The 14,042-nt window shown below is 55.5% G+C and overlaps 1 protein-coding gene across 50 annotated transcripts in view; it reads left to right on the plus strand.

Annotated features, from left to right (window-relative positions):
* The window catches only part of ADGRG1 (adhesion G protein-coupled receptor G1), a 55,017-nt gene that overhangs the window by 9,601 nt on the left and 31,374 nt on the right, over nucleotides 1-14,042 (plus strand). For 7 of the 50 annotated variants that reach the window (XM_028840347.2, XM_077983298.1, XM_077983316.1 and 4 more), the window contains exon 1: nucleotides 10,556-10,849. The exons of 42 other annotated variants lie outside the window; for them this stretch is intronic. The gene's annotated coding sequence lies outside the window, so the exon portion shown is untranslated. Of the gene's footprint in view, nucleotides 1-10,553; nucleotides 10,850-14,042 lie in introns of those variants that run through there. One more of the 50 variants, XM_028840345.2, reaches the window with a different exon arrangement.

The raw sequence follows: 14,042 nt of genomic DNA on the forward strand, positions 1-14,042 counted from the left end.
GCCAAGACCCCTGCCCCTCCCAGAGGGTAACCCCAGGCAGCCCGTTGGCTCCTTGGGGTCAGAGGCTGTGTGAGAAGGAGCATATCTGGGCTTTAATAACCATGGGCTGCCAAGTTGGCTCCCCAGAGCCCAGGGGTCCTGGTGGGCTCTTGTCTGCCAATGTCCAGGTATGGAATGAGCTCTTAGGGCCAGACCTGACCCCTTCTTTGCTGCAGGGACCCGAGATATGGAGCCACCTTGGTCACGGCATCACTGTGGCCTCCTTGCCCTTCCTCTCCTCTGGCCTCAGGAACTCAGCTGTTAAATGGGTATGTAGGGGTGATCACAGCTGCCCTGGCCCCCGGCTCTGATAGTGCTGGGTGATGGAGAACACAGCTCCAGGTGTGATCTGTGAGGGACAGGCTGTGTCCCCACCTGGGCCACTGGGCAAGGGCCAGTCAGCCTGGCATGACACTTCCTTTTGTCAGGGACACAAACAAACAAAACCGTTAGGAGGTGAAATGGAGGCATGAGATAAGCTCGCTAACCGGAGGCCCAGAGAAGGGGAAGAGGACCAGGGAGGCTCTGCGGAAGGCACTTAGGCTGGGCTTGGGAGAAGGTGGGAGGGGAAGGAGCTGATATCTGTATGAGCACTGTAGGGGGAGTCCTAGTGGAGGAAACTAAGTAGGAAAACATTTGGGGAATGATACAAGCTGAGGACCATGGGAAGGGTGTTACCGGACCCCTGGCATGGGTCATTTCATGGGACTTGATGAGCCAGGCCAGCAGGTCCCAGTCTGCTCTGTGGGGGGAAGAGAGGCAGGAGGACTCACCAGGTGGGTGCTGTGTGGGGCTGGGGGCCCAGGCTACAAACCCAGCAGGACGGGGAGGGGCAGGATGGGTGTGCAGTGTGAGGTTGGCCAGGCAGTCCCAGTCTCTGGCTGCTGGGTCAAGGCTAAAGCTTGGGGGCAGCTTCACATATGAGGGAGATGAGGTGGAGGTGGCGCCCAGTCGAGGGGAAGGGCAGGAGAGAGGTGGCAGAGCTGCAGCAGGGTTGGTGTAGGGGGTGGCCTCCTGGCAAGGCCCAGCATGACAAAGGCAGGTGCGGGCAGTGGGCAGAACAGCCATGGAGGTGCCATTGCGGACTGTGCTCCAGCCGGACTGGGATGCGGGTTCCGCCATCCTGTGCAGAAGCTGTGTACAGGTGGGGCCGGGGGCTGTGCTGTCTCAGGGATGCGGGATGGGTTTCCATGTGGTAGGGCTCCCAGGGAGGCCACGGAGGAGGCCGTGGAGAAGTTGGGTGGAAGTCGGGAGGAGAGGGAAGCGTGACAACAGAGCCCCAAACCCCAGCACCACCTCCTCCTCCCAGACCCGAGCCTGAGCAGCGCTCAGCCCCCGTCCCCATGCTGGGGGTGGCCCTGTGGACCCCGCCTTCTGACTCACAGCAGATGGGGGCATCACGTGAGCAAACCCAGCAGTCGGGGGTGATCGGACGCAGCAACCAGGCAGATGGCAAGTGGGGGGCGGGGCGGGCTGGCACAAAGGGGTCTCTCAAACCGGGTGGGGCGGGGCCCTGGCACGGCCTCAGCCTCCCAGGCCTACTTTCTCCTGAGCCGTCACTCGGCTGAGACCCTGCCCCTCCTCCTGTCTCTGGTGCTCCATCTGGGGCGCCTTGAAGCCCCCAGGGGAGCCCTGTAGATTCTGGGCTTAGGCCTGGACTGCTGGGTAGAGGGGCCAAGGGTTGGGGAGGAGGAAGGGACACACATTTTCTGACCACTGCGTAGTGCTAGCCTGCCCTGGCAGGAGGTCAGCTAAGCCCCAAACTCTCCCTGATTCCCTGATGGCTGAGCCTGGACGGGAGCAATCCTGGACCTTCCCCGACATCAGACTCTACCAGGCCTTGGGCTCAGTGCCTTGCACACGACACCCACTTTTCAGATGAGGACACTGAGGCAAGGGAGGCTTACCCAGTGAGCAAACCCACATCTTTGGGGGTCCAGAATGTGGGCTCTTGTGTCTTGGTGGAGAGGAGGCTCCTCAGCCAGCCGGGCACATGTCTTGAACCCCGCCCCTGCCACTGCCAAATCCGCACACCTGTAGGGACACCCTTACAGACAGCAGGGTGGCTTGCCCAGGGAGAATCTCGGCTTTGTTTCTCTCTGGTTGTGTGAACGTGGGCCTGTGCCTCAGTTTCCTCATCTGTAAACTGTGGATTACAATCACATCTACTTCCGAGGCTGTTACGAGCATGAAGAGAGTTGATATAGGACAGCATATGGGACAGTGCATTTCCCATACGTGGGAACGTTAAGCCTTTTTTATTACCTCTCCCATTCAACAGATGGGTGTACTGAGGCCCAGAGATAAGCTGTAATAACTGCGAGCACTTCTCCCTGCCCCCGCTACTACTGGGAGAGCTGTGGCCACCTGGACACCAGTGGCGCTCACTCACCCACCCCTAGCCTGACTCGTGCTTTGGTGAGGAGGCCAGTGTGGTGGGCGTCGGGCTCCCAAGCTGGCGCGTGCACAGGCTCAGGCAGTTTGTGGTATGCTTGGCAGTTCCAGGCAGAGATAAAAGCTCAGCCCTGGAGGAGCTGGCATGCTTCCGGGCACCAGTGGACAGGCCTCTCTGCATTAGTGGGAGATGGCCTGGTGGTGGGGAGACGGCCTCACTGTCCAAGAGCCAGCCCAACCCTGGTGGCCTGAAAAGTTCTGCGGTGAATGGCTCTGGTTTGGCTTCCCAGACTCAGGGCTACTTACACCAACTCCAAAACAAGAAACAGTGAGATGGAGAGCCGCCTCTGCCACCTCCCAGGCCCTCTCCCCTCCCGTTCCCAGGTCTCTGTCCTCCTCCTAGTACCCCAGCCTGGATGCTGAAGGCCCACGGAGGAAAACTGACTTTTGAGAGGAGCTGTGGAGGCTTACATTCCACTGTCAAAGATGAAAGCTTCTCTGGACCCGTTTCCCTGCCTGTAAATGGAGATAACAATACACCCCTTTGCAGGGTTGCTGTGGAATCTGGGGCAACAAATGGCTGCAAAGTATGTACCTAGCACAGTGCATGACTTCAAGAGGTCCTCCCTAAACCTCAGCTCAAGGTTTAATCTTCCAGGTCATGGGGTCGTTGAGTTAGGCTCAAATCTTTGAAAAATGATTTAGAGTAAGTGGCTGAATTTCTCAAAACTTCATTACTTGGGCTGTGAAAGTCTCTGATATCTAAATGCGGCCCTGTGGAGATGAACTGGGACAGCCACATGTTGTAGGGGCTCATGAGATGTAGACCCTGTCCCCAGCTGGCCCAGAACTTTGCTTTTCCATCCTCCAGCCAGGCTGACCCTAGGAGAGGCAGCACGAGGTGGGCTGTTAGGGGTGTGGGCCCTGGGGCTGCCTAATTCTGTCCCAACTTCACTGGCTGTGTGACCTGGGACAGGTATATTAACTTCTCTGTGCCTCATCTTCCTAATTGTAAACATGAGGATGGTAATGGCACCTTGAGAGGGTTAAGTGAGCCTCTAGATGTTAAGTGCTGAGTGCAGGGCCGGGCACACCTCAAGTGCTGTTGTCATTGCTCCTTCTGGGCCATGACCAAGCCTTGTTCTTAGACACCAATGGAGACTTTATTGGGAACAATGACGCCATCCTCCCAAGATGTTACTGGGAAAACCACCAATCCTGTGACAGCTTCCCCTTTGGACATGCCCATTACTAGGGTCTTGATCTGCTGCCCCGAGGCATTGTCCAGTCTGGGGCTCCTTCATGTTCCTCAAGACCTGAGATCTGACCCAGGGTTTGGAGTGAGTTGATATGACCCTGGGCCGGGGAGCTGGGCTGCAGCCATTACCCACAGAACCGCCGACCTTTTAGTGGACCAGAGGCCATGACACTAGCCCTGGAGAGGAGGCCTGGGTTCTAGTTGAGCTGGTTTCCTGGGACAGAACAGCACTGTGGTCACTTCTCTGGTGGGTGAATTCCTGGGGCCCCTGGGAGCTAGGCTGAGCAGCTGACCCCTTCTGGGTCCTTGGCAGAATCTGGGCCTCAGGGTGTGGCTCTGTGGCTGGCACCTTGGGTCTCGGACCCTGTGGCAGGGGGTCAGACAACTGCCCAGACCCACCTGCTTTGATGGTGACAGATGCTAGGGGTGAGCCCCAGGGGCTGGCGGGGCCCCTGAGTCATGCTGTGCCCTCTGCCCACTGCTCCTCTGCTGGGTCACCATCTGGGCACGGGCCAAACAGTTCAGGGGCGACTCACAGCCCAAACCTCCACCCCTGGGGCATACACTTCACTGCCTACAAAGACCCTCATTCAATCTTGAGTGCTGCTGGCCCTCTAAGACTTGAAACTTTATCCACATTTCACAGATGAGGAATCAGGCCCAAGAGCTCGGAGCAGTCAGTGGTAGCAGCGCCCGAACCCAGTCTCCGGCCTGTTAGCCTGGACTTTTCCCTAGAGTGTCACAGATGGCCATTCCCATGGTAGGTAGTGAGTTCCCCATCTTTGTAGGTGTTCAAGTGTGGCAGGGGAGTTGCAGAGGCAACTTGGGTATTGCATGGGGCTTCTCTTCATGGCACCTTCCAGCCCTGAGCTTTCCCAGCCTTGGGGGAGATGGGCACCCGATTCCCACGTTCCCCCAAGTCGTTATGTCCTTAAGCAGCACATGGGTCATTCTAGCTGTATCAGGCCGTGCTTGTGGGCAGGTGGTGCCTTTATCTGGAAACCCTCTTCATAGCCTGGTCAACTGGCAAGGTTCTTCCAAGGAACCTCCACCATGAAAGCCATGAATGCATCTTCAGAGACTCCTGTCCATGTGTAAATAGCTCAGTGGGCTGGATGGGAGGGAGCAGATGGGGAGAGGCATCCAGCCGAAGAGGACTGGAGTGAGCTGGGAGAGGCTGATGGAGGTCAGGAGGGGCAGGACACCTACCTGGGAAATCTTCAGGGCCCCTTGCTCTCCCTTATCCAATAGGCTTGAACCTGAATAGGGGCCTTCCTGACTTCATGGCACTCCCCCTGCCCCCTATCTGCCTAGAGGACAGTGGGCCAGGCTGGAAGAAACCCTCATGTACAGTTTCCTCAAAGCTGTACTTATCCTACACCATGGCCGTGCTGGCCACACCCTCTGGGGGGCTATGCCACCTGTGCGCACACCTAGGGGACCAGATGCACACGGTCTGTCCTCCAGCTCCTCTCCTGCCTGCGTCCTGGCACCTTAACTGGAGGTGGTGGGAGCTGGGACCAGTGCAGCACCCTTGCCAGCCATGGTGGCAGAGGACAGCCAGTGCCTCTTCATGGAGACCCTGCAGCAGGTGGCGGCATGCCCCAGGGTCCTGTCTCTGTCCCTCTACCTGGGTTTGGAAAACTGGAGTCCGAAGCTTTAGTGACTGTGATCGAGGAAGGACAGTAGTGTTTGCAAACCACATGAGCAAAGGAGAGAGCAAGGTCCGGCCCCGCCCCTGTTCCTGGTCCGCGAGGCTTTGGGCCCTGTGGCTCAGCACCTCTGAGCCTCCCGTTCCCTCTCTACGGAGTAGCTGCTGCTGACTCTCCATGTTGATGCCAGGGCATGCAGGACAACAGAGGCAGCCCAGGGAAAGGAGTACGTCATGCTCCTTTGGATCCAGTTTTACCAGCTCTGTGTCCCTGGGCAAGCTCCGTGTCCCTGGGCAAGCTCCGTGTCCCTATGTCCCTCTGTCCCTGCTATAAAATGGGAATGATAGTACCTCCTCACAGAGTGGCCCTGGAAGCATGTGAGGCCAAGTGCATATCCTACGGTTGGTACTCATGCATGGCTCCCTTCTCTGCCCCAGCTGCCTCATGAATCTCTGCAGACTAGTCCTTGGGATACACCCCACCCCCAGCTTGCTAGACTGCAGGACCCCATGGCCATAAGCAGGAGAGCCCATGGGGAGCACAGGTAGGAGCTTGGTGTCTGCAGCAATGGGAACGTGCCCCACTTTCATTGGCAAATCTGCTACCTGGGCTCCCCTTAGACCCGAACCACAGGAGTGGGCCTTTGAGGGTCTTGGGGGTGGTAATTTTGCTTTAATGTAGAGAGAAAATCCAAGGTTCAGTGCTCACAGATTCAGATGGAATCTCAGACATCTTCTAATGCAGCACTCATTCAAACTGTCTGTGGCCCTAGCGGCATAGGAAACGCAAGGGCTCCCAGGCTTCCGTGCCGCAGGACTTCTCAGAGCCTTTACCAGGAAAGCAAAGGAGAGTTTGCCTTGTGTATCAGATCCTATCAGGCTATGCACAGTCTTGGGAACCCTTCTCTGGCCAAGCACCCAGCGAGGTGTGTGTGCTCCTGATCCTGTTAGAGGCGGGGGAGTGGAGATGGCTCAGTGTTCGAACCCTCTCCGTCCCCTATCCCCTACCCCTCACATAGCCTGAGTGGCACTTCTGGGTTGGATCTTCTAGATCTTCTATGGTATCTATCAAGAATGGCTCCTTTTAGGAAGAGGTGTGGAGCCTGCCTGCCCTGGGTTAGAGTCCCAGCTCCGTCTCAGTCTTCATTTACTCATCTAGCAGTCACTGGGATCATCTGTGGACCCGGCACTGTGCTAGGTACTGGAGATGCAGGTGGTGAGCAAGACAGGCGAGACAGCAAAGCTGAGCGAGGGATAACACGTAAGCAAATTGCAGAGTCTTGTCAGTGTTGGGTGCCGTAAGGGTAATAAATCACAGTAATACATCACATGGAAGCAAGTGATGGATGCGGAAGATAATTTTAATTGGGTAGTCATGGAAGGCTTCTCACAGGAGGAGACATTTGAGTTGAGGCCTGAGAAGGAGGCAGTCAGGGAAAGGGTCCTGGAAAGGGTGGGCTATGTTGAAGGAAAAGTGCGTGCAAAGACCCTGAGGTGTGTCTGAGGATAGAAGTCTAGAGTGGCTGGAGTTGGTGACTGCAAGGAAGGGATGGGGTGGCATAAGGTTGGGGGACGGGAGTAGGCTTGTGGTCACTGGCTTGTGATTTCAGCAGTCCTGCTGCTCCCTGAACCTCAGTTCTCTGACTTACAGAATGAGCTTCATCATTTCGGTCCCCGCCCCCACCCTGGTGGGGAATGTTATAGGTGTGAAGTAAGACAGTGCTTTGGCTTTTGGCTCTGGGCAGCAATGAGCTATTGCAGTTATTTTTATTATTACCATGAGTGGGATGTTTAGGGACTATGGGTGGGGCTGGGGAAGCTGTGCCTCTGTTTCTCTGGGTTGCTGTTGTGAGTACTAAGTATATGTAAATGACGTGGCGTGCCTCGTCTGTACCTCCCCCCAGGTCCCCTGAACCACAGCCCCCTGCCAGCTCCCTTTAAGCCCAGGATCCTTTGATGCAACAGAGGCCTCCTTCTCTGGCCGGCAAGCCCTGTGAGCCTTTCCGGGAGAAGGTTTCACCAGAGAACAGCAAGTCCTTTCTTTGCTTTCTTTTCCTCTTCCTCCGGGGGCCAAAAATAGGGCCTGAATGGGACCCAGCTCTGGGCCTGCAGTGAGACAATAGCGGCCTCCTGACTGAAGCTGCCTCCTGGCTCTGCTCCACGGAGGGGCGGGGGAGGAGGGGAGTTGCAGAGACGCCATCCCCTCAGCCCCAAGCCCCTGCTACCTTTCCCATGGCGTCTGCCAGAAATCATCCCAAAGCCCCTTCCTCTGTTGGACGTTCCCCTCGGAACGTGATGGCCAGTGGGGTTCCCTGCTTGTATTCTCAGAAAGTGCTTGTAGCTGGTTGACTGATACCCCAGGACCTTTTGCACCCCTGAGCAACCCCACCCTATCTGCTGGCCTGTTGCTGGTCTGGAACCGAAAACCTCGGTGGGGGTTCTAACTCCTGGTTCTCTTCTGTGCCCTGTCTGGGGAATACCACAGTTTTTATGCCCTTTCCCCTTTGATTCAGTGGGTATGAGAAACTTAGAGATCAAAGGAATGTGCCCTCTTGGAAGAGAGTGAGCTCCCTGTCACTGGAGATGTTCAAATAAAGTTGGCCAAGCATGGAACGTGGGGGAGAGTTAGGGATTAGTCAAGCGCCAGATGGACAACTGGTCTTGATATCTTCATGTCCCAGAGAAGATCTCCGTTTAAATTCCATACCCCTCCCTTACCAGCTAGGAGGCTCACGGCAAGTCACATCCCCGAGCCTCCGTTTCCCCATCTGTAAGGTGGGTCCCATAGGGCTAACCTTGTAGAGTGGTAGAAATGGATCTCCAAAATGCCCAATGTAGTTCCTGGCACACAAGAGGAGTTTCAGAAGCTCTGCCTCTATTTTCCTCCCTCCCCAGACTGGAAAAAGAGAATCTGAGTGCTTAGCCCCCTGGGAGCTCTAGAAGGAAGCCAGGAGGAACCTCCAGGCCTAGGGCTAACTCAGAAGGGGGATTCTTGGTAGGCTGTGGCAATCTGAGAAGGCTTCCTGGAGGAGGTGGACCCTAAGGAGTTTTCAGAGAAATATGATGCACACATTGTGCTCACAAAAGCCAATGGTGGGATTAGAGGGTGTTCTGCTTATTTTGAGGCCAGGGCCACAGTCTGGCAGCTTCTAGAAGCAAATCCAGCTATTGTTAGGCATAATTTGGTTACTGGGTGGCCTGCACTGGGTTCTAAAAAAGATTTGGTTTCGGGCTGGGTGCAGTGGCTCACACCTGTAATCCCGGCACTTTGGGAGGCCAAGGCGAACATATCATGAGGTCAGGAGTTCGAGACCAGCCTGGCCAACATAGTGAAACCCCCGTCTCTACTAAAAATACAAAAATTAGCCAGGCATGGTGGTGGGTGCCTGTAGTCCCAGCTACTCAGGAGGCTGAGTCAGGAGAATTGCTTGAAACTGGAAGGCGGAGGTTGCAGTGAGCTGAGATTGCGCCACTGCACTCCAGCCTGGGCGAAAGAGTGAAACTCCATCTCAAAAAAAAAAAAAAAAAAAAAAGATTTGGTGTTAAAGTCAATGTTGACAAACTTGCAGATTTCATGTAAAAACCTGGGGCTCTGCCTCTCTGGAGAAATTGGAAGCTCTGGCTCTTTGTGGTCCCTTCAATACAGGCAGGTGTCCCTCAGGCTCAGGATCTCTATAAATCGCTGTCCTAACCCCTGCCCTCCCTCCTGCCAGCTCCCTGTCTGGCCTGGGCAGCGTCTGAGTTGAGGACTTGGGCACAGGACAAGATACGGGGCCACGTTGCTTTGCTGGGTCTGAGCCAGGCTGTGACGTAGTCCCTGCAGCTGCCAACGGTTGCCAGGGCAACGGTTGCCAGGGGCTGCTGTCACCTGCGCCCCTTCTCCCGCGCTGGCGGCTGGGGCTTCTCAGCCTCTCTTCCCTGGCTGTCCCCTTTGTTTGAAGCTCCAGTGAGGGAGCAGTGGCTGGGGTGGCACAGCTTCAAAGTCTCCGTCCTCTTGAAAAGAGGTGGTGGGGGGGAGATTGACACCAGCCCCTCAGGCTACTGCCTGCAAACAAGAACCCCTCGTCTGCCATGCACATTCTTAATGTATCTATAGTCCGCTTGACGCCACAAAGGAGTCCAGGTACGATTCTCCCACCTCCTCTCCTCCCCATCCCTCTCACTCCTGCTCCCTCTCCCTGCTCCCCGCTTCTCCCCTGTCTTCCTCCTTCACTCTCCTTCCCCTCCAGCTCCCCTCTTTCCTCCCATCCCTTCCCCTTTATCTTTTTCCTCTCCCCTGCATCCCCCTTCTACCCAACATTGATGGTGTAGCCAGTGGGTGGGGTGGCATTAGGGACCCTGGGGGGGTCAGATGGTACTCCAAGGGACTTGGGCAGTTAAAGATAGCAGCTTCAACTAAAAGGAAGTGGTTGGGGGTGAGAGTTCTGCACCCCTTCCTGCAGCCCAACCCTTGCTGAAGATTCTTTTGGGTCCCTGGGCTGCACCCCGGGGGTCAGAAATAAGCCTCCGACAAGTCCAGGGCGTGAGGGGACTGGAAGTGCAGGAAACAGCCGCCAGTGGGGCTGGGATCCAAGGTCACCTGGGTGAGTTCCGATGGGCCCCCCGATTTGGGCCCTTGGGAGGATGGCGTCCAGCTGAACCCATGGAAACACATTGTGGGAAGCTTTCTTTACTGTCACTTTTCAAGAGATACGCTTTCTAAGAGTCAGGTAAGTTCAGGGCGGAAATAGGCTTCAAGATGAACAGCGCGTGTCCTGGAGCTGGCCCTGGTTCACATTCAACCTTCATTACTCACTTAGCTGTGTGACCTCAGACAGATAACTTGACCTCCCTGGGCCTCGCTGGCCTTTTTTTTGAGTGGGTGTGATGGTACTTGTCTCAAGGGTTTTGAGGAGGCTTAAATGCGTGAACATGTGTAAAAAGCTCACAATCCTGTTTTGCATTTTCAAAGAGCTTAATGAACACGGTTGTGTCACTGGAGGTGGTGAGCACCCCGCCTGTGGAGTGTACAGCGCCTGATGCTCAGTGATGCTGTGCTGTGTGCTCAGGAGCTGGGATGGAACTCAGTGCTTCTAATTCCCTTCCCTGGACGGGGCCCAGGCGCAGCCAGGCTCGGGCCCCCAGCCTTGGTGGGGGAGAACTTTGTCCTACTCAGCCTACTTAATAGGGGAGGGTGCTCTCAGCCCCTCAGCCAGCAATCCAGGACCTCGAGGAGGGGGAGGAGAAAAGAAAGGGAGGGTTGGTGGCCAGCGTTGGGAATGCTAAGTGTCCTGTGCTCCAAAGATGGGAGTTTTGCCAGACCTGGGATAGCTGAACTGCTAAACAAGGAGGGAGGTGACTGAGGCTGACCTTGAGGGCCTGGCCTTGGGCAACGTGGGAACACAGATGGGGAAGGGGAACCTCAGCCAGACAGTTGAGGTCCGGCTGTGGTTTGAGAGGGAAGACAGTCTGGACAGGCCAGGGGAGACGGCTCAGCATCCTCTTTGTCCCTTGCTGCCAGCTCGGAGGTAAGCTCTGTTCTTACCTGTAGACATCCTGAAGCCTGCGGGAGCCTGGAGGGCGCTGACTCCAGAGAAGGCACGCAGGGGACAGGCATCAGTGTCGCCCACTTGACAGGGGAGAAAATAAGGCCCAGAGAAGGGACAGGCTGACCCCAAGCTTCCAGTTGCCTGCAGAGCTTGTCTGAACCTTATGCCCCTAACTCCTGCCACCCCTGCTCTAGGCATGTACATTCCCTGGGCAGGTACTGACGGGCGTATGCCCTGGCGCCCAGGAGGCTGGCCTCAGCTGCTTCTTGGAGACGGCCAGGTGGAGACTTGGCCATGAGCCTATGCCTGGCTGCAGACCACCCCAGGAACATAAGCTAAACAGGTCTGCACCGGAGTGCTCGGACTGCTGGCTCTTTGGCTCTTTGAGATCCCTTCAAGACAGGCTGGTGTCCCCAGTGCCTTCCTAATCCCTGTTTTTCCTTTAGGTTCTAAGTCTCTTCAATCAATTCTAAAAGTTTTGTTTGTTTGTTTGTTTGTTTTTTTGAGACAGGGTCTTGCTCTGTCGCCCAGGCTGGAGTGCAGTGGTGTGATCTCAGCTCACTGTAACCTCCACCTCCCGGGTTCAAGTGATTCTCATGCCTCAGCCTCCCGAGTAGCTGGGATTACAGGCATGTGCCACCATGCCCAGTAATGTTTGTTTGTTTGTTTGTTTGTTTAGAGATAGGGTTTCACTGTTTTGGCCAGACTGGTCTCAAATTCCTGACTTCAAGTGATCTGCCCACCTTGGCTTCCCAAAGTGCTGGGATTACAGGCATGAGTCACCGTGCCTGGCCTCCAAAATTCTTCTTCTTCTTCTTCTTCTTCTTCTTTTTTTTTTTTTTATTAATTTGTATTTAGAGACAAGATCTCACTCTGTCACCCAGGCTTGAGTACTGTGGCACGATCATAGCTCACTGCAGCCTCAAACTCCTGGGCTCAAGCAATCCTCCTGCCTCAGCCTCCCAAGTAGCTGGTACTACAGGCACGCACCACCACGCCTGGATTGAATTCCGAAATTCTAAGAGGCTTTGATTCTCATCTCCTAAAATTCTTGCATCCTCATATTCTTTCTCTCTCTTTTCCAACATCCTGAGTGTCTTAGCTGCTTGAGATGAAGTCGCAAGCCCAGCTGGCCACGGCCAACTTTAATGGAATGGCGCACCTGGGGACAGCCCTGGCAGTGCCCTTTTCCCCACAAGCTGGTGCTGCCAGCCGAAGGGAGGTGGGATAGGCCCGAATATACCCCAGGCTCACCAGGGACCTCTTTCCTGGAAGTGTCAGGGATGATGATGAGTGGCCCTGGGGAGTGCCTAAGTATCTCCTCTAGCTCATCTCATGCTAGCTAATGACCTTTGGGACAGCTCAAAGGGGAAGAGGGGGGAGGGGGCTGGAGGTGCTGGCAGGCTTCTGTGTGGCGACGAGATTTCTGAGAGCTTTTCTCCGTGTTGATAACAGGGGTCCATGCAAAAAAGGCTCTACCTTCATGTTGGGCTGGGAAACTCCCAACCAAGCTTTATGGGTTTCTTTCCTGCAGGACTTATCAGGGCCTTTGATATGCTAATATACAAGAGAAAGTATGACCCTGAACCCTTTCTCTAATATGGGGACTAGTGCTCCCTGAAAGTGCTTTGGCAAGTTACCTCATGGTAAAGATGGGGAGACTGAGTCCCAGAGAAGAGAAAGAACTCAAAAGACCACAGTGGCTGAAAGTTTGGGCTCAGAGGTTAGGCGGACCTGAGTTTGAGTCCCGGCTCGGCTGCTTATTTGCTGTGTGATCTTGGGCATAACTTAACCTCTTTGGGCTTCAGTTTCCCTGTCTTTAAAGTGGGGACACTGATAGCATTTGCTTCACCGAGTTGCTGCGAGGATTGCATGATTCACGGGCTCTGCTGTTAGGGTTATTGTGAGGATTGAACAATTAATTTTTTGCCAAGTGCTTTGCAGGATGCCAGCGGCTAATTGAGCACTTGGTGAGTGGAAGCTGTGATCCTCCCTCTCCTCTTAGAATCTCCCTGGATTCCAGGGCTCTTTTCACTGCACCAGATAGGACCCCTGTTTAGTCCCACTCATCATCTGTCATCCTGCCAGGCATGGGGACTGGGAGGATGTGGGGGCCTGAGGCCAGGGCACTGGGACTCTCACAGATATGTCACAAGGCTGGCATCACAGGGAGGAGGACCAGTGTGTGCAAAGGCTTGGAGGTGGGAGCATCCAAGGCCAGGCTCCTTCCTGGCTGAGTGACTATATGTTGGCTTCTCTGAGGCCTCTTAAGTAAATGCCCAGTTCCACATACGGGAGGCACAAGGGCAGCTGGCTTTGGACAACTGACTCTCTGGGAGGACTCAGAGTCCCTTCCCATGAGCGGGTCCTTCCCTCTCAGGCTGGCAGGGAGTGCCCCGACTTCTCCCCTTTGTCAGTCTCCCCACAGGGTGTGTCTGGGCAGGCAGAGGGTCTTGTGGCCTAAGGACTTGGCTGGACCAGAAGCTACCGGGACAGTGAGACCTGAGCTGGCGGTGTGGGGGGGTGTCCAGCAGGTCTGGTGTAAGAGTATGAGCCTCACCCTGGGCAGTGAGCAGGTCAGGCCTGGGCACCCGCTAGCTCCGAGGCAGGCAGCTTGCTTCATTTTATTCTCCTTTATTGTAGGAAAATTCCTGAAAACTGAAGTCACTCTGCTTCCGCCAGTGATCCTGGAACACCCCTGCTGGGGAGCTCTCTGTGGTCACCTAACTTGGACTTCAGTCATTCACTTGGGGAGTGGGAATGGGGGAGGGGAGTGGTTCGGCCTTTGCAAGCTGTTATCCCAGGACCCATGGGCGCGGCTGAGGGGCTAGGGGGCTGGGCTGGGAGTGGGGCGTGGCCCTGAGTGCCACCTGGATCTGACAGGGGCGTCTCCTTTGAGCTGTTGGGTACATGCTATTTCCAAGTAAGATTTACTTTTATAAAAAACGTTTGGAAACCGTTGGAGGGAGGGTCCTCTCAGACGCCACCCCACCCACCATGGAGGAAGCACCTGCAAGAGCCCTGCTCTTCACACTGTTCCCCGCCCTCCCTGTCCCCTCCCCAGCTTTGAAGTCTGTTTGAGCGGCTGCCTCGTTCCTCCTCTGCAGAGCTAACTTGCCTCCTCTGTGATGCTGCCAGCCTTCTCTTGCTTTCTCCTCCTGGCCCCCTGGGT

The sequence above is a fragment of the Macaca mulatta genome, chromosome 20 (assembly GCF_049350105.2).
Source record: "Macaca mulatta isolate MMU2019108-1 chromosome 20, T2T-MMU8v2.0, whole genome shotgun sequence".
Lineage (NCBI taxonomy): Eukaryota > Metazoa > Chordata > Mammalia > Primates > Cercopithecidae > Macaca > Macaca mulatta.